Raw genomic sequence first — 21,212 nt, 5'->3', positions numbered from 1 at the left:
CGAATAATATGTATGTTTTGTGATAACAGTTATGAGTGCAAGCACTGCTACAATTCAAACCAAGGGTCTCCTGTTTCACCAGCTAAGCCCAACACGTCTGCAATGCAGGTAGGCAAGCCCGCTGTTTGGAAGAACTTGATGGCAGTTTGTACTTCGCCGAAGAAAGCATCACCATACGTAGTTCTCGAACCCACGACCCTGAGATTAAATGTCTCATGCTCTACCGACTTAGATAGCCAGGCTGTTCAATCACAATTTGGATTTGGACCGAATATTGTACAATGCTCTTCATGCAAAATATGGTGATCAGAGAAATTTCTTCCAATAGCTCCTGTGGCGCAATCGGTTAGCGCACGGTACTTATACAGCAGTATGCAGCAGAGCGATGCCGAGGTTGTGAGTTCAAGCCTCACCAGGAGCAGTGATTTTTCTTGAACCCTCTGCCTCTCTATTTCTTGTCCAGAAAATGATTACTTTTCACTCCATTTAGGAGGATATTGCCCGAATAATATGTATTTTTTGTGATAACAGTTATGAGTGCAAGCACTGCTAGAATTCAAACCAATGCTCTCCTGTTTCACCAGCTAAGCCCAACACGTTTGCAATGCAGGTTGGCAAGCCCGCTGTTTGGAAGAACTGTTTGGCAGTTTGTACTTCGCCGAAGAAAGCATCACCATACGTAGTTCTCGAACCCACGACCCTGAGATTAAATGTCTCATGCTCTACCGACTTAGATAGCCAGGCTGTTCAATCACAATTTGGATTTGGACCGAATATTGTACAACGCTCTTCATGCAAAATATGGTGATCAGAGAAATTACTTCCAATAGCTCCTGTGGCACAATCGGTTAGCGCGCGGTACTTATACAGCAGTATGCAGCAGAGCGATGCCGAGGTTGTGAGTTCAAGCCTCACCAGGAGCAGTGATTTTTCTTGAACCCTCTGCCTCTCTATTTCTTGTCCAGAAAATGATTACTTTTCACTCCATTTAGGAGGATATTGCCCGAATAATATGTATGTTTTGTGATAACAGTTTTGAGTGCAAGCACTGCTACAATTCAAACCAAGGGTCTCCTGTTTCACCAGCTAAGCCCAACACGTCTGCAATGCAGGTAGGCAAGCCCGCTGTTTGGAAGAACTTGATGGCAGTTTGTACTTCGCCGAAGAAAGCATCACCATACGTAGTTCTCGAGCCCACGACCCTGAGATTAAATGTCTCATGCTCTACCGACTTAGATAGCCAGGCTGTTCAATCACAATTTGGATTTGGACCGAATATTGTACAATGCTCTTCATGCAAAATATGGTGATCAGAGAAATTACTTCCAATAGCTCCTGTGGCGCAATCGGTTAGCGCACGGTGCTTATACAGCAGTATGCAGCAGAGAGATGCCAAGGTTGTGAGTTCAAGCCTCAACAGGAGCAGTGCTTTTTCTTGAACCCTCTGCCTCTCTATTTCTTGTCCAGAAAATGATTACTTTTCACTCCATTTAGGAGGATATTGCCCGAATAATATGTATGTTTTGTGATAACAGTTATGAGTGCAAGCACTGCTAGAATTCAAACCAATGCTCTCCTGTTTCACCAGCTAAGCCCAACACGTTTGCAATGCAAGTTGGAAAGCCCGCTGTTTGGAAGAACTGTATGGCAGTTTGTACTTCGCAGAAGAAAGCATCACCATACGTAGTTCTCGAACCCACGACCCTGAGATTAAATGTCTCATGCTCTACCGACTTAGATAGCCAGGCTGTTCAATCACAATTTGGATTTGGACCGAATATAGTACAACGCTCTTCATGCAAAATATGGTGATCAGAGAAGTTACTTCCAATAGCTCCTGTGGCGCAAACGGTTAGCGCGCGATACTTATACAGCAGTATGCAGCAGAGCGATGCTGAGGTTGTGAGTTCAAGCCTCACCAGGAGCAGTGATTTTTCTTGAACCCTCTGCCTCTCTATTTCTTGTCCAGAAAATGATTACTTTTCACTCCATTTAGGAGGATATTGCCCGAATAATATGTATGTTTTGTGATAACAGTTATGAGTGCAAGCACTGCTAGAATTCAAACCAATGCTCTCCTGTTTCACCAGCTAAGCCCAACACGTTTGCAATGCAGGTTGGAAAGCCCGCTGTTTGGAAGAACTGTATGGCAGTTTGTACTTCGCAGAAGAAAGCATCACCATACGTAGTTCTCGAACCCACGACCCTGAGATTAAATGTCTCATGCTCTACCGACTTAGATAGCCAGGCTGTTCAATCACAATTTGGATTTGGACCGAATATAGTACAACGCTCTTCATGCAAAATATGGTGATCAGAGAAATTACTTCCAATAGCTCCTGTGGCACAATCGGTTAGCGCGCGGTACTTATACAGCAGTATGCAGCAGAGCGATGCCGAGGTTGTGAGTTCAAGCCTCACCAGGAGCAGTGATTTTTCTTGAACCCTCTGCCTCTCTATTTCTTGTCCAGAAAATGATTACTTTTCACTCCATTTAGGAGGATATTGCCCGAATAATATGTATGTTTTGTGATAACAGTTATGAGTGCAAGCACTGCTAGAATTCAAACCAATGCTCTCCTGTTTCACCAGCTAAGCCCAACACGTTTGCAATGCAGGTTGGAAAGCCCGCTGTTTGGAAGAACTGTATGGCAGTTTGTACTTCGCAGAAGAAAGCATCACCATACGTAGTTCTCGAACCCACGACCCTGAGATTAAATGTCTCATGCTCTACCGACTTAGATAGCCAGGCTGTTCAATCACAATTTGGATTTGGACCGAATATAGTACAACGCTCTTCATGCAAAATATGGTGATCAGAGAAGTTACTTCCAATAGCTCCTGTGGCGCAATCGGTTAGCGCGCGATACTTATACAGCAGTATGCAGCAGAGCGATGCTGAGGTTGTGAGTTCAAGCCTCACCAGGAGCAGTGATTTTTCTTGAACCCTCTGCCTCTCTATTTCTTGTCCAGAAAATGATTACTTTTCACTCCATTTAGGAGGATATTGCCCGAATAATATGTATGTTTTGTGATAACAGTTATGAGTGCAAGCACTGCTAGAATTCAAACCAATGCTCTCCTGTTTCACCAGCTAAGCCCAACACGTTTGCAATGCAGGTTGGAAAGCCCGCTGTTTGGAAGAACTGTATGGCAGTTTGTACTTCGCAGAAGAAAGCATCACCATACGTAGTTCTCGAACCCACGACCCTGAGATTAAATGTCTCATGCTCTACCGACTTAGATAGCCAGGCTGTTCAATCACAATTTGGATTTGGACCGAATATAGTACAACGCTCTTCATGCAAAATATGGTGATCAGAGAAGTTACTTCCAATAGCTCCTGTGGCGCAATCGGTTAGCGCGCGATACTTATACAGCAGTATGCAGCAGAGCGATGCTGAGGTTGTGAGTTCAAGCCTCACCAGGAGCATTGAATTTTCTTGAACCCTCGGCCTCTCTATTTCTTGTTCAGAAAATGATTACATTTCACTCCATTTAGGAGGATATTGCCCGAATAATATGTATGTTTTGTGATAACAGTTATGAGTGCAAGCACTGCTACAATTCAAACCAAGGGTCTCCTGTTTCACCAGCTAAGCCCAACACGTCTGCAATGCAGGTAGGCAAGCCCGCTGTTTGGAAGAACTTGATGGCAGTTTGTACTTCGCCGAAGAAAGCATCACCATACGTAGTTCTCGAACCCACGACCCTGAGATTAAATGTATCATGCTCTACCGACTGAGATAGCCAGGCTGTTCAATTACAATTTGGATTTGGACCGAATATAGTACAACGCTCTTCATGCAAAATATGGTGATCAGAGAAATTACTTCCAATAGCTCCTGTGGCGCAATCGTTTAGCGTGCGGTACTTATACAGCAGTATGCAGCAGAGCGATGCCAAGGTTGTGAGTTCAAGCCTCACCAGGAGCAGTGATTTCACTTGAACCCTCTGCCTCTCTATTTCTTGTCCAGAAAATGATTACTTTTCACTCCATTTAGGAGGATATTGCCCGAATAATATGTATGTTTTGTGATAACAGTTATGAGTGCAAGCACTGCTACAATTCAAACCAAGGGTCTCCTGTTTCACCAGCTAAGCCCAACACGTCTGCAATGCAGGTAGGCAAGCCCGCTGTTTGGAAGAACTTGATGGCAGTTTGTACTTCGCCGAAGAAAGCATCACCATACGTAGTTCTCGAACCCACGACCCTGAGATTAAATGTATCATGCTCTACCGACTGAGATAGCCAGGCTGTTCAATTACAATTTGGATTTGGACCGAATATAGTACAACGCTCTTCATGCAAAATATGGTGATCAGAGAAATTACTTCCAATAGCTCCTGTGGCGCAATCGTTTAGCGCGCGGTACTTATACAGCAGTATGCAGCAGAGCGATGCCGAGGTTGTGAGTTCAAGCCTCACCAGGAGCAGTGATTTCACTTGAACCCTCTGCCTCTCTATTTCTTGTCCAGAAAATGATTACTTTTCACTCCATTTAGGAGGATATTGCCCGAATAATATGTATGTTTTGTGATAACTGTTATGAGTGCAAGCACTGCTACATTTCAAACCAAGGGTCTCCTTTTTCACCAGCTAAGCCCAACACGTCTGCAATGCAGGTTGGCAAGCCCGCTGTTAGGAAGAACTTGATGGCAGTTTGTACTTAGCCGAAGAAAGCATCACCATACGTAGTTCTCGAACCCACGACCCTGAGATTAAATGTCTCATGCTCTACCGACTTAGATAGCCAGGCTGTTCAATCACAATTTGGATTTGGACCGAATATCGTACAACTCTGTACGTGCAAAATATGGTGATCAGAGAAATTACTTCCAATAGCTCCTGTAGCGCAATCGGTTAGCGCGCGGTACTTATACAGCAGTATGCAGCAGAGCGATGCCGAGGTTGTGAGTTCAAGCCTCACCAGGAGCAGTGATTTTTCTTGAACCCTCTGCCTCTCTATTTCTTGTCCAGAAAATGATTACTTTTCACTCCATTTAGGAGGATATTGCCCGAATAATAAGTATGTTTTGTGATAACAGTTATGAGTGCAAACACTGCTACAATTCAAACCAAGGGTCTCCTGTTTCACCAGCTAAGCCCAACACGTCTGCAATGCAGGTAGGCAAGCCCGCTGTTTGGAAGAACTTGATGGCAGTTTGTACTTCGCCGAAGAAAGCATCACCATACGTAGTTCTCGAACCCACGACCCTGAGATAAAATGTCTCATGCTCTACCGACTGAGATAGCCAGGCTGTTCAATTACAATTTGGATTTGGACCGAATATCGTACAACTCTGTACGTGCAAAATATGGTGATCAGAGAAATTACTTCCAATAGCTCCTGTGGCGCAATCGGTTAGCGCACGGTACTTATACAGCAGTATGCAGCAGAGCGATGCCGAGGTTGTGAGTTCAAGCCTCACCAGGAGCAGTGATTTTTCTTGAACCCTCTGCCTCTCTATTTCTTGTCCAGAAAATGATTACTTTTCACTCCATTTAGGAGGATATTGCCCGAATAATATGTATGTTTTGTGATAACAGTTATGAGTGCAAGCACTGCTAGAATTCAAACCAATGCTCTCCTGTTTCACCAGCTAAGCCCAACACGTTTGCAATGCAGGTTGGAAAGCCCGCTGTTTGGAAGAACTGTATGGCAGTTTGTACTTTGCAGAAGAAAGCATCACCATACGTAGTTCTCGAACCCACGACCCTGAGATTAAATGTCTCATGCTCTACCGACTTAGATAGCCAGGCTGTTCAATCACAATTTGGATTTGGACCGAATATAGTACAACGCTCTTCATGCAAAATATGGTGATCAGAGAAGTTACTTCCAATAGCTCCTGTGGCGCAATCGGTTAGCGCGCGATACTTATACAGCAGTATGCAGCAGAGCGATGCTGAGGTTGTGAGTTCAAGCCTCACCAGGAGCAGTGATTTTTCTTGAACCCTCTGCCTCTCTATTTCTTGTCCAGAAAATGATTACTTTTCACTCCATTTAGGAGGATATTGCCCGAATAATATGTATGTTTTGTGATAACAGTTATGAGTGCAAGCACTGCTAGAATTCAAACCAATGCTCTCCTGTTTCACCAGCTAAGCCCAACACGTTTGCAATGCAGGTTGGAAAGCCCGCTGTTTGGAAGAACTGTATGGCAGTTTGTACTTCGCAGAAGAAAGCATCACCATACGTAGTTCTCGAACCCACGACCCTGAGATTAAATGTCTCATGCTCTACCGACTTAGATAGCCAGGCTGTTCAATCACAATTTGGATTTGGACCGAATATAGTACAACGCTCTTCATGCAAAATATGGTGATCAGAGAAGTTACTTCCAATAGCTCCTGTGGCGCAATCGGTTAGCGCGCGATACTTATACAGCAGTATGCAGCAGAGCGATGCTGAGGTTGTGAGTTCAAGCCTCACCAGGAGCATTGAATTTTCTTGAACCCTCGGCCTCTCTATTTCTTGTTCAGAAAATGATTACATTTCACTCCATTTAGGAGGATATTGCCCGAATAATATGTATGTTTTGTGATAACAGTTATGAGTGCAAGCACTGCTACAATTCAAACCAAGGGTCTCCTGTTTCACCAGCTAAGCCCAACACGTCTGCAATGCAGGTAGGCAAGCCCGCTGTTTGGAAGAACTTGATGGCAGTTTGTACTTCGCCGAAGAAAGCATCACCATACGTAGTTCTCGAACCCACGACCCTGAGATTAAATGTATCATGCTCTACCGACTGAGATAGCCAGGCTGTTCAATTACAATTTGGATTTGGACCGAATATAGTACAACGCTCTTCATGCAAAATATGGTGATCAGAGAAATTACTTCCAATAGCTCCTGTGGCGCAATCGTTTAGCGCGCGGTACTTATACAGCAGTATGCAGCAGAGCGATGCCGAGGTTGTGAGTTCAAGCCTCACCAGGAGCAGTGATTTCACTTGAACCCTCTGCCTCTCTATTTCTTGTCCAGAAAATGATTACTTTTCACTCCATTTAGGAGGATATTGCCCGAATAATATGTATGTTTTGTGATAACAGTTATGAGTGCAAGCACTGCTACAATTCAAACCAAGGGTCTCCTGTTTCACCAGCTAAGCCCAACACGTCTGCAATGCAGGTAGGCAAGCCCGCTGTTTGGAAGAACTTGATGGCAGTTTGTACTTCGCCGAAGAAAGCATCACCATACGTAGTTCTCGAACCCACGACCCTGAGATTAAATGTATCATGCTCTACCGACTGAGATAGCCAGGCTGTTCAATTACAATTTGGATTTGGACCGAATATAGTACAACGCTCTTCATGCAAAATATGGTGATCAGAGAAATTACTTCCAATAGCTCCTGTGGCGCAATCGTTTAGCGCGCGGTACTTATACAGCAGTATGCAGCAGAGCGATGCCGAGGTTGTGAGTTCAAGCCTCACCAGGAGCAGTGATTTCACTTGAACCCTCTGCCTCTCTATTTCTTGTCCAGAAAATGATTACTTTTCACTCCATTTAGGAGGATATTGCCCGAATAATATGTATGTTTTGTGATAACAGTTATGAGAGCAAGCACTGCTACAATTCAAACCAAGGGTCTCCTTTTTCACCAGCTAAGCCCAACACGTCTGCAATGCAGGTTGGCAAGCCCGCTGTTAGGAAGAACTTGATGGCAGTTTGTACTTAGCCGAAGAAAGCATCACCATACGTAGTTCTCGAACCCACGACCCTGAGATTAAATGTCTCATGCTCTACCGACTTAGATAGCCAGGCTGTTCAATCACAATTTGGATTTGGACCGAATATCGTACAACTCTGTACGTGCAAAATATGGTGATCAGAGAAATTACTTCCAATAGCTCCTGTGGCGCAATCGGTTAGCGCGCTGTACTTATACAGCAGTATGCAGCAGAGCGATGCCGAGGTTGTGAGTTCAAGCCTCACCAGGAGCAGTGATTTTTCTTGAACCCTCTGCCTCTCTATTTCTTGTCCAGAAAATGATTACTTTTCACTCCATTTAGGAGGATATTGCCCGAATAATAAGTATGTTTTGTGATAACAGTTATGAGTGCAAACACTGCTACAATTCAAACCAAGGGTCTCCTGTTTCACCAGCTAAGCCCAACACGTCTGCAATGCAGGTAGGCAAGCCCGCTGTTTGGAAGAACTTGATGGCAGTTTGTACTTCGCCGAAGAAAGCATCACCATACGTAGTTCTCGAACCCACGACCCTGAGATAAAATGTCTCATGCTCTACCGACTGAGATAGCCAGGCTGTTCAATTACAATTTGGATTTGGACCGAATATCGTACAACTCTGTACGTGCAAAATATGGTGATCAGAGAAATTACTTCCAATAGCTCCTGTGGCGCAATCGGTTAGCGCACGGTACTTATACAGCAGTATGCAGCAGAGCGATGCCGAGGTTGTGAGTTCAAGCCTCACCAGGAGCAGTGATTTTTCTTGAACCCTCTGCCTCTCTATTTCTTGTCCAGAAAATGATTACTTTTCACTCCATTTAGGAGGATATTGCCCGAATAATATGTATGTTTTGTGATAACAGTTATGAGTGCAAGCACTGCTAGAATTCAAACCAATGCTCTCCTGTTTCACCAGCTAAGCCCAACACGTTTGCAATGCAGGTTGGAAAGCCCGCTGTTTGGAAGAACTGTATGGCAGTTTGTACTTCGCAGAAGAAAGCATCACCATACGTAGTTCTCGAACCCACGACCCTGAGATTAAATGTCTCATGCTCTACCGACTTAGATAGCCAGGCTGTTCAATCACAATTTGGATTTGGACCGAATATAGTACAACGCTCTTCATGCAAAATATGGTGATCAGAGAAGTTACTTCCAATAGCTCCTGTGGCGCAATCGGTTAGCGCGCGATACTTATACAGCAGTATGCAGCAGAGCGATGCTGAGGTTGTGAGTTCAAGCCTCACCAGGAGCATTGAATTTTCTTGAACCCTCGGCCTCTCTATTTCTTGTTCAGAAAATGATTACATTTCACTCCATTTAGGAGGATATTGCCCGAATAATATGTATGTTTTGTGATAACAGTTATGAGTGCAAGCACTGCTACAATTCAAACCAAGGGTCTCCTGTTTCACCAGCTAAGCCCAACACGTCTGCAATGCAGGTAGGCAAGCCCGCTGTTTGGAAGAACTTGATGGGAGTTTGTACTTCGCCGAAGAAAGCATCACCATACGTAGTTCTCGAACCCACGACCCTGAGATTAAATGTATCATGCTCTACCGACTGAGATAGCCAGGCTGTTCAATTACAATTTGGATTTGGACCGAATATAGTACAACGCTCTTCATGCAAAATATGGTGATCAGAGAAATTACTTCCAATAGCTCCTGTGGCGCAATCGTTTAGCGCGCGGTACTTATACAGCAGTATGCAGCAGAGCGATGCCGAGGTTGTGAGTTCAAGCCTCACCAGGAGCAGTGATTTCACTTGAACCCTCTGCCTCTCTATTTCTTGTCCAGAAAATGATTACTTTTCACTCCATTTAGGAGGATATTGCCCGAATAATATGTATGTTTTGTGATAACAGTTATGAGTGCAAGCACTGCTACAATTCAAACCAAGGGTCTCCTGTTTCACCAGCTAAGCCCAACACGTCTGCAATGCAGGTAGGCAAGCCCGCTGTTTGGAAGAACTTGATGGCAGTTTGTACTTCGCCGAAGAAAGCATCACCATACGTAGTTCTCGAACCCACGACCCTGAGATTAAATGTATCATGCTCTACCGACTGAGATAGCCAGGCTGTTCAATTACAATTTGGATTTGGACCGAATATAGTACAACGCTCTTCATGCAAAATATGGTGATCAGAGAAATTACTTCCAATAGCTCCTGTGGCGCAATCGTTTAGCGCGCGGTACTTATACAGCAGTATGCAGCAGAGCGATGCCGAGGTTGTGAGTTCAAGCCTCACCAGGAGCAGTGATTTCACTTGAACCCTCTGCCTCTCTATTTCTTGTCCAGAAAATGATTACTTTTCACTCCATTTAGGAGGATATTGCCCGAATAATATGTATGTTTTGTGATAACAGTTATGAGTGCAAGCACTGCTACAATTCAAACCAAGGGTCTCCTTTTTCACCAGCTAAGCCCAACACGTCTGCAATGCAGGTTGGCAAGCCCGCTGTTAGGAAGAACTTGATGGCAGTTTGTACTTAGCCGAAGAAAGCATCACCATACGTAGTTCTCGAACCCACGACCCTGAGATTAAATGTCTCATGATCTACCGACTTAGATAGCCAGGCTGTTCAATCACAATTTGGATTTGGACCGAATATCGTACAACTCTGTACGTGCAAAATATGGTGATCAGAGAAATTACTTCCAATAGCTCCTGTGGCGCAATTGGTTAGCGCTCGGTACTTATACAGCAGTATGCAGCAGAGCGATGCCGAGGTTGTGAGTTCAAGCCTCACCAGGAGCAGTGATTTTTCTTGAACCCTCTGCCTCTCTATTTCTTGTCCAGAAAATGATTACTTTTCACTCCATTTAGGAGGATATTGCCCGAATAATAAGTATGTTTTGTGATAACAGTTATGAGTGCAAACACTGCTACAATTCAAACCAAGGGTCTCCTGTTTCACCAGCTAAGCCCAACACGTCTGCAATGCAGGTAGGCAAGCCCGCTGTTTGGAAGAACTTGATGGCAGTTTGTACTTCGCCGAAGAAAGCATCACCATACGTAGTTCTCGAACCCACGACCCTGAGATAAAATGTCTCATGCTCTACCGACTGAGATAGCCAGGCTGTTCAATTACAATTTGGATTTGGACCGAATATCGTACAACTCTGTACGTGCAAAATATGGTGATCAGAGAAATTACTTCCAATAGCTCCTGTGGCGCAATCGGTTAGCGCACGGTACTTATACAGCAGTATGCAGCAGAGTGATGCCGAGGTTGTGAGTTCAAGCCTCACCAGGAGCAGTGATTTTTCTTGAACCCTCTGCCTCTCTATTTCTTGTCCAGAAAATGATTACTTTTCACTCCATTTAGGAGGATATTGCCCGAATAATATGTATGTTTTGTGATAACAGTTATGAGTGCAAGCACTGCTAGAATTCAAACCAATGCTCTCCTGTTTCACCAGCTAAGCCCAACACGTTTGCAATGCAGGTTGGCAAGCCCGCTGTTTGGAAGAACTGGATGGCAGTTTGTACTTCGCCGAAGAAAGCATCACCATACGTAGTTCTCGAACCCACGACCCTGAGATTAAATGTCTCATGCTCTACCGACTTAGATAGCCAGGTTGTTCAATCACAATTTGGATTTGGACCGAATATTGTACAACGCTCTTCATGCAAAATATGGTGATCAGAGAAATTCATTCCAATAGCTTCTGTGGCGCAATCGGTTAGCGTGCGTTACTTATACAGCAGTATGCAGCAGAGCGATGCCGAGGTTGTGAGTTCAAGCCTCACCAGGAGCAGTGATTTCACTTGAACCCTCTGCCTCTCTATTTCTTGTCCAGAAAATGATTACTTTTCACTCCATTTAGGAGGATATTGCCCGAATAATATGTATGTTTTGTGATAACAGTTATGAGTGCAAGCACTGCTACAATTCAAACCAAGGGTCTCCTGTTTCACCAGCTAAGCCCAACACGTCTGCAATGCAGGTAGGCAAGCCCGCTGTTTGGAAGAACTTGATGGCAGTTTGTACTTCGCCGAAGAAAGCATCACCATACGTAGTTCTCGAACCCACGACCCTGAGATAAAATGTCTCATGCTCTACCGACTGAGATAGCCAGGCTGTTCAATTACAATTTGGATTTGGACCGAATATCGTACAACTCTGTACGTGCAAAATATGGTGATCAGAGAAATTACTTCCAATAGCTCCTGTGGCGCAATCGGTTAGCGCACGGTACTTATACAGCAGTATGCAGCAGAGCGATGCCGAGGTTGTGAGTTCAAGCCTCACCAGGAGCAGTGATTTTTCTTGAACCCTCTGCCTCTCTATTTCTTGTCCAGAAAATGATTACTTTTCACTCCATTTAGGAGGATATTGCCCGAATAATATGTATGTTTTGTGATAACAGTTATGAGTGCAAGCACTGCTAGAATTCAAACCAATGCTCTCCTGTTTCACCAGCTAAGCCCAACACGTTTGCAATGCAGGTTGGAAAGCCCGCTGTTTGGAAGAACTGTATGGCAGTTTGTACTTTGCAGAAGAAAGCATCACCATACGTAGTTCTCGAACCCACGACCCTGAGATTAAATGTCTCATGCTCTACCGACTTAGATAGCCAGGCTGTTCAATCACAATTTGGATTTGGACCGAATATAGTACAACGCTCTTCATGCAAAATATGGTGATCAGAGAAGTTACTTCCAATAGCTCCTGTGGCGCAATCGGTTAGCGCGCGATACTTATACAGCAGTATGCAGCAGAGCGATGCTGAGGTTGTGAGTTCAAGCCTCACCAGGAGCAGTGATTTTTCTTGAACCCTCTGCCTCTCTATTTCTTGTCCAGAAAATGATTACTTTTCACTCCATTTAGGAGGATATTGCCCGAATAATATGTATGTTTTGTGATAACAGTTATGAGTGCAAGCACTGCTAGAATTCAAACCAATGCTCTCCTGTTTCACCAGCTAAGCCCAACACGTTTGCAATGCAGGTTGGAAAGCCCGCTGTTTGGAAGAACTGTATGGCAGTTTGTACTTCGCAGAAGAAAGCATCACCATACGTAGTTCTCGAACCCACGACCCTGAGATTAAATGTCTCATGCTCTACCGACTTAGATAGCCAGGCTGTTCAATCACAATTTGGATTTGGACCGAATATAGTACAACGCTCTTCATGCAAAATATGGTGATCAGAGAAGTTACTTCCAATAGCTCCTGTGGCGCAATCGGTTAGCGCGCGATACTTATACAGCAGTATGCAGCAGAGCGATGCTGAGGTTGTGAGTTCAAGCCTCACCAGGAGCATTGAATTTTCTTGAACCCTCGGCCTCTCTATTTCTTGTTCAGAAAATGATTACATTTCACTCCATTTAGGAGGATATTGCCCGAATAATATGTATGTTTTGTGATAACAGTTATGAGTGCAAGCACTGCTACAATTCAAACCAAGGGTCTCCTGTTTCACCAGCTAAGCCCAACACGTCTGCAATGCAGGTAGGCAAGCCCGCTGTTTGGAAGAACTTGATGGCAGTTTGTACTTCGCCGAAGAAAGCATCACCATACGTAGTTCTCGAACCCACGACCCTGAGATTAAATGTATCATGCTCTACCGACTGAGATAGCCAGGCTGTTCAATTACAATTTGGATTTGGACCGAATATAGTACAACGCTCTTCATGCAAAATATGGTGATCAGAGAAATTACTTCCAATAGCTCCTGTGGCGCAATCGTTTAGCGCGCGGTACTTATACAGCAGTATGCAGCAGAGCGATGCCGAGGTTGTGAGTTCAAGCCTCACCAGGAGCAGTGATTTCACTTGAACCCTCTGCCTCTCTATTTCTTGTCCAGAAAATGATTACTTTTCACTCCATTTAGGAGGATATTGCCCGAATAATATGTATGTTTTGTGATAACAGTTATGAGTGCAAGCACTGCTACAATTCAAACCAAGGGTCTCCTGTTTCACCAGCTAAGCCCAACACGTCTGCAATGCAGGTAGGCAAGCCCGCTGTTTGGAAGAACTTGATGGCAGTTTGTACTTCGCCGAAGAAAGCATCACCATACGTAGTTCTCGAACCCACGACCCTGAGATTAAATGTATCATGCTCTACCGACTGAGATAGCCAGGCTGTTCAATTACAATTTGGATTTGGACCGAATATAGTACAACGCTCTTCATGCAAAATATGGTGATCAGAGAAATTACTTCCAATAGCTCCTGTGGCGCAATCGTTTAGCGCGCGGTACTTATACAGCAGTATGCAGCAGAGCGATGCCGAGGTTGTGAGTTCAAGCCTCACCAGGAGCAGTGATTTCACTTGAACCCTCTGCCTCTCTATTTCTTGTCCAGAAAATGATTACTTTTCACTCCATTTAGGAGGATATTGCCCGAATAATATGTATGTTTTGTGATAACAGTTATGAGAGCAAGCACTGCTACAATTCAAACCAAGGGTCTCCTTTTTCACCAGCTAAGCCCAACACGTCTGCAATGCAGGTTGGCAAGCCCGCTGTTAGGAAGAACTTGATGGCAGTTTGTACTTAGCCGAAGAAAGCATCACCATACGTAGTTCTCGAACCCACGACCCTGAGATTAAATGTCTCATGCTCTACCGACTTAGATAGCCAGGCTGTTCAATCACAATTTGGATTTGGACCGAATATCGTACAACTCTGTACGTGCAAAATATGGTGATCAGAGAAATTACTTCCAATAGCTCCTGTGGCGCAATCGGTTAGCGCGCTGTACTTATACAGCAGTATGCAGCAGAGCGATGCCGAGGTTGTGAGTTCAAGCCTCACCAGGAGCAGTGATTTTTCTTGAACCCTCTGCCTCTCTATTTCTTGTCCAGAAAATGATTACTTTTCACTCCATTTAGGAGGATATTGCCCGAATAATAAGTATGTTTTGTGATAACAGTTATGAGTGCAAACACTGCTACAATTCAAACCAAGGGTCTCCTGTTTCACCAGCTAAGCCCAACACGTCTGCAATGCAGGTAGGCAAGCCCGCTGTTTGGAAGAACTTGATGGCAGTTTGTACTTCGCCGAAGAAAGCATCACCATACGTAGTTCTCGAACCCACGACCCTGAGATAAAATGTCTCATGCTCTACCGACTGAGATAGCCAGGCTGTTCAATTACAATTTGGATTTGGACCGAATATCGTACAACTCTGTACGTGCAAAATATGGTGATCAGAGAAATTACTTCCAATAGCTCCTGTGGCGCAATCGGTTAGCGCACGGTACTTATACAGCAGTATGCAGCAGAGCGATGCCGAGGTTGTGAGTTCAAGCCTCACCAGGAGCAGTGATTTTTCTTGAACCCTCTGCCTCTCTATTTCTTGTCCAGAAAATGATTACTTTTCACTCCATTTAGGAGGATATTGCCCGAATAATATGTATGTTTTGTGATAACAGTTATGAGTGCAAGCACTGCTAGAATTCAAACCAATGCTCTCCTGTTTCACCAGCTAAGCCCAACACGTTTGCAATGCAGGTTGGAAAGCCCGCTGTTTGGAAGAACTGTATGGCAGTTTGTACTTCGCAGAAGAAAGCATCACCATACGTAGTTCTCGAACCCACGACCCTGAGATTAAATGTCTCATGCTCTACCGACTTAGATAGCCAGGCTGTTCAATCACAATTTGGATTTGGACCGAATATAGTACAACGCTCTTCATGCAAAATATGGTGATCAGAGAAGTTACTTCCAATAGCTCCTGTGGCGCAATCGGTTAGCGCGCGATACTTATACAGCAGTATGCAGCAGAGCGATGCTGAGGTTGTGAGTTCAAGCCTCACCAGGAGCATTGAATTTTCTTGAACCCTCGGCCTCTCTATTTCTTGTTCAGAAAATGATTACATTTCACTCCATTTAGGAGGATATTGCCCGAATAATATGTATGTTTTGTGATAACAGTTATGAGTGCAAGCACTGCTACAATTCAAACCAAGGGTCTCCTGTTTCACCAGCTAAGCCCAACACGTCTGCAATGCAGGTAGGCAAGCCCGCTGTTTGGAAGAACTTGATGGGAGTTTGTACTTCGCCGAAGAAAGCATCACCATACGTAGTTCTCGAACCCACGACCCTGAGATTAAATGTATCATGCTCTACCGACTGAGATAGCCAGGCTGTTCAATTACAATTTGGATTTGGACCGAATATAGTACAACGCTCTTCATGCAAAATATGGTGATCAGAGAAATTACTTCCAATAGCTCCTGTGGCGCAATCGTTTAGCGCGCGGTACTTATACAGCAGTATGCAGCAGAGCGATGCCGAGGTTGTGAGTTCAAGCCTCACCAGGAGCAGTGATTTCACTTGAACCCTCTGCCTCTCTATTTCTTGTCCAGAAAATGATTACTTTTCACTCCATTTAGGAGGATATTGCCCGAATAATATGTATGTTTTGTGATAACAGTTATGAGTGCAAGCACTGCTACAATTCAAACCAAGGGTCTCCTGTTTCACCAGCTAAGCCCAACACGTCTGCAATGCAGGTAGGCAAGCCCGCTGTTTGGAAGAACTTGATGGCAGTTTGTACTTCGCCGAAGAAAGCATCACCATACGTAGTTCTCGAACCCACGACCCTGAGATTAAATGTATCATGCTCTACCGACTGAGATAGCCAGGCTGTTCAATTACAATTTGGATTTGGACCGAATATAGTACAACGCTCTTCATGCAAAATATGGTGATCAGAGAAATTACTTCCAATAGCTCCTGTGGCGCAATCGTTTAGCGCGCGGTACTTATACAGCAGTATGCAGCAGAGCGATGCCGAGGTTGTGAGTTCAAGCCTCACCAGGAGCAGTGATTTCACTTGAACCCTCTGCCTCTCTATTTCTTGTCCAGAAAATGATTACTTTTCACTCCATTTAGGAGGATATTGCCCGAATAATATGTATGTTTTGTGATAACAGTTATGAGTGCAAGCACTGCTACAATTCAAACCAAGGGTCTCCTTTTTCACCAGCTAAGCCCAACACGTCTGCAATGCAGGTTGGCAAGCCCGCTGTTAGGAAGAACTTGATGGCAGTTTGTACTTAGCCGAAGAAAGCATCACCATACGTAGTTCTCGAACCCACGACCCTGAGATTAAATGTCTCATGATCTACCGACTTAGATAGCCAGGCTGTTCAATCACAATTTGGATTTGGACCGAATATCGTACAACTCTGTACGTGCAAAATATGGTGATCAGAGAAATTACTTCCAATAGCTCCTGTGGCGCAATTGGTTAGCGCTCGGTACTTATACAGCAGTATGCAGCAGAGCGATGCCGAGGTTGTGAGTTCAAGCCTCACCAGGAGCAGTGATTTTTCTTGAACCCTCTGCCTCTCTATTTCTTGTCCAGAAAATGATTACTTTTCACTCCATTTAGGAGGATATTGCCCGAATAATAAGTATGTTTTGTGATAACAGTTATGAGTGCAAACACTGCTACAATTCAAACCAAGGGTCTCCTGTTTCACCAGCTAAGCCCAACACGTCTGCAATGCAGGTAGGCAAGCCCGCTGTTTGGAAGAACTTGATGGCAGTTTGTACTTCGCCGAAGAAAGCATCACCATACGTAGTTCTCGAACCCACGACCCTGAGATAAAATGTCTCATGCTCTACCGACTGAGATAGCCAGGCTGTTCAATTACAATTTGGATTTGGACCGAATATCGTACAACTCTGTACGTGCAAAATATGGTGATCAGAGAAATTACTTCCAATAGCTCCTGTGGCGCAATCGGTTAGCGCACGGTACTTATACAGCAGTATGCAGCAGAGTGATGCCGAGGTTGTGAGTTCAAGCCTCACCAGGAGCAGTGATTTTTCTTGAACCCTCTGCCTCTCTATTTCTTGTCCAGAAAATGATTACTTTTCACTCCATTTAGGAGGATATTGCCCGAATAATATGTATGTTTTGTGATAACAGTTATGAGTGCAAGCACTGCTAGAATTCAAACCAATGCTCTCCTGTTTCACCAGCTAAGCCCAACACGTTTGCAATGCAGGTTGGCAAGCCCGCTGTTTGGAAGAACTGGATGGCAGTTTGTACTTCGCCGAAGAAAGCATCACCATACGTAGTTCTCGAACCCACGACCCTGAGATTAAATGTCTCATGCTCTACCGACTTAGATAGCCAGGTTGTTCAATCACAATTTGGATTTGGACCGAATATTGTACAACGCTCTTCATGCAAAATATGGTGATCAGAGAAATTCATTCCAATAGCTTCTGTGGCGCAATCGGTTAGCGTGCGTTACTTATACAGCAGTATGCAGCAGAGCGATGCCGAGGTTGTGAGTTCAAGCCTCACCAGGAGCAGTGATTTCACTTGAACCCTCTGCCTCTCTATTTCTTGTCCAGAAAATGATTACTTTTCACTCCATTTAGGAGGATATTGCCCGAATAATATGTATGTTTTGTGATAACAGTTATGAGTGCAAGCACTGCTACAATTCAAACCAAGGGTCTCCTGTTTCACCAGCTAAGCCCAACACGTCTGCAATGCAGGTAGGCAAGCCCGCTGTTTGGAAGAACTTGATGGCAGTTTGTACTTAGCCGAAGAAAGCATCACCATACGTAGTTCTCGAACCCACGACCCTGAGATTAAATGTCTCATGCTCTACCGACTTAGATAGCCAGGCTGTTCAATCACAATTTGGATTTGGACCGAATATCGTACAACTCTGTACGTGCAAAATATGGTGATCAGAGAAATTACTTCCAATAGCTCCTGTGGCGCAATTGGTTAGCGCGTGGTACTTATACAGCAGTATGCAGCAGAGCGATGCCGAGGTTGTGAGTTCAAGCCTCACCAGGAGCAGTGATTTTTCTTGAACCCTCTGCCTCTCTATTTCTTGTCCAGAAAATGATTACTTTTCACTCCATTTAGGAGGATATTGCCCGAATAATATGTATGTTTTGTGATAACAGTTATGAGTGCAAGCACTGCTAGAATTCAAACCAATGCTCTCCTGTTTCACCAGCTAAGCCCAACACGTTTGCAATGCAGGTTGGCAAGCCCGCTGTTTGGAAGAACTGGATGGCAGTTTGTACTTCGCCGAAGAAAGCATCACCATACGTAGTTCTCGAACCCACGACCCTGAGATAAAATGTCTCATGCTCTACCGACTGAGATAGCCAGGCTGTTCAATTACAATTTGGATTTGGACCGAATATCGTACAACTCTGTACGTGCAAAATATGGTGATCAGAGAAATTACTTCCAATAGCTCCTGTGGCGCAATCGGTTAGCGCACGGTACTTATACAGCAGTATGCAGCAGAGTGATGCCGAGGTTGTGAGTTCAAGCCTCACCAGGAGCAGTGATTTTTCTTGAACCCTCTGCCTCTCTATTTCTTGTCCAGAAAATGATTACTTTTCACTCCATTTAGGAGGATATTGCCCGAATAATATGTATGTTTTGTGATAACAGTTATGAGTGCAAGCACTGCTAGAATTCAAACCAATGCTCTCCTGTTTCACCAGCTAAGCCCAACACGTTTGCAATGCAGGTTGGCAAGCCCGCTGTTTGGAAGAACTGGATGGCAGTTTGTACTTCGCCGAAGAAAGCATCACCATACGTAGTTCTCGAACCCACGACCCTGAGATTAAATGTCTCATGCTCTACCGACTTAGATAGCCAGGTTGTTCAATCACAATTTGGATTTGGACCGAATATTGTACAACGCTCTTCATGCAAAATATGGTGATCAGAGAAATTCATTCCAATAGCTTCTGTGGCGCAATCGGTTAGCGTGCGTTACTTATACAGCAGTATGCAGCAGAGCGATGCCGAGGTTGTGAGTTCAAGCCTCACCAGGAGCAGTGATTTCACTTGAACCCTCTGCCTCTCTATTTCTTGTCCAGAAAATGATTACTTTTCACTCCATTTAGGAGGATATTGCCCGAATAATATGTATGTTTTGTGATAACAGTTATGAGTGCAAGCACTGCTACAATTCAAACCAAGGGTCTCCTGTTTCACCAGCTAAGCCCAACACGTCTGCAATGCAGGTAGGCAAGCCCGCTGTTTGGAAGAACTTGATGGCAGTTTGTACTTAGCCGAAGAAAGCATCACCATACGTAGTTCTCGAACCCACGACCCTGAGATTAAATGTCTCATGCTCTACCGACTTAGATAGCCAGGCTGTTCAATCACAATTTGGATTTGGACCGAATATCGTACAACTCTGTACGTGCAAAATATGGTGATCAGAGAAATTACTTCCAATAGCTCCTGTGGCGCAATTGGTTAGCGCGTGGTACTTATACAGCAGTATGCAGCAGAGCGATGCCGAGGTTGTGAGTTCAAGCCTCACCAGGAGCAGTGATTTTTCTTGAACCCTCTGCCTCTCTATTTCTTGTCCAGAAAATGATTACTTTTCACTCCATTTAGGAGGATATTGCCCGAATAATATGTATGTTTTGTGATAACAGTTATGAGTGCAAGCACTGCTAGAATTCAAACCAATGCTCTCCTGTTTCACCAGCTAAGCCCAACACGTTTGCAATGCAGGTTGGCAAGCCCGCTGTTTGGAAGAACTGGATGGCAGTTTGTACTTCGCCGAAGAAAGCATCACCATACGTAGTTCTCGAACCCACGACCCTGAGATTAAATGTCTCATGCTCTACCGACTTAGATAGCCAGGTTGTTCAATCACAATTTGGATTTGGACCGAATATTGTACAACGCTCTTCATGCAAAATATGGTGATCAGAGAAATTACTTCCAATAGCTCCTGTGGCGCAATCGGTTAGCGTGTGTTACTTATACAGCAGTATGCAGCAGAGCGATGCCGAGGTTGTGAGTTCAAGCCTCACCAGGAGCAGTGATTTCACTTGAACCCTCTGCCTCTCTATTTCTTGTCCAGAAAATGATTACTTTTCACTCCATTTAGGAGGATATTGCCCGAATAATAAGTATGTTTTGTGATAACAGTTATGAGTGCAAACACTGCTACAATTCAAACCAAGGGTCTCCTGTTTCACCAGCTAAGCCCAACACGTCTGCAATGCAGGTAGGCAAGCCCGCTGTTTGGAAGAACTTGATGGCAGTTTGTACTTCGCCGAAGAAAGCATCACCATACGTAGTTCTCGAACCCACGACCCTGAGATAAAATGTCTCATGCTCTACCGACTGAGATAGCCAGGCTGTTCAATTACAATTTGGATTTGGACCGAATATCGTACAACTCTGTACGTGCAAAATATGGTGATCAGAGAAATTACTTCCAATAGCTCCTGTGGCGCAATCGGTTAGCGCACGGTACTTATACAGCAGTATGCAGCAGAGTGATGCCGAGGTTGTGAGTTCAAGCCTCACCAGGAGCAGTGATTTTTCTTGAACCCTCTGCCTCTCTATTTCTTGTCCAGAAAATGATTACTTTTCACTCCATTTAGGAGGATATTGCCCGAATAATATGTATGTTTTGTGATAACAGTTATGAGTGCAAGCACTGCTAGAATTCAAACCAATGCTCTCCTGTTTCACCAGCTAAGCCCAACACGTTTGCAATGCAGGTTGGCAAGCCCGCTGTTTG

This window comes from Coregonus lavaretus (genome assembly GCF_964263955.1).
Source record: "Coregonus lavaretus genome assembly, chromosome: 12".
NCBI lineage: Eukaryota > Metazoa > Chordata > Actinopteri > Salmoniformes > Salmonidae > Coregonus > Coregonus lavaretus.
The sequence above is the reverse complement of the archived record's forward strand: the minus strand, read 5'-3'. Positions refer to the sequence as shown.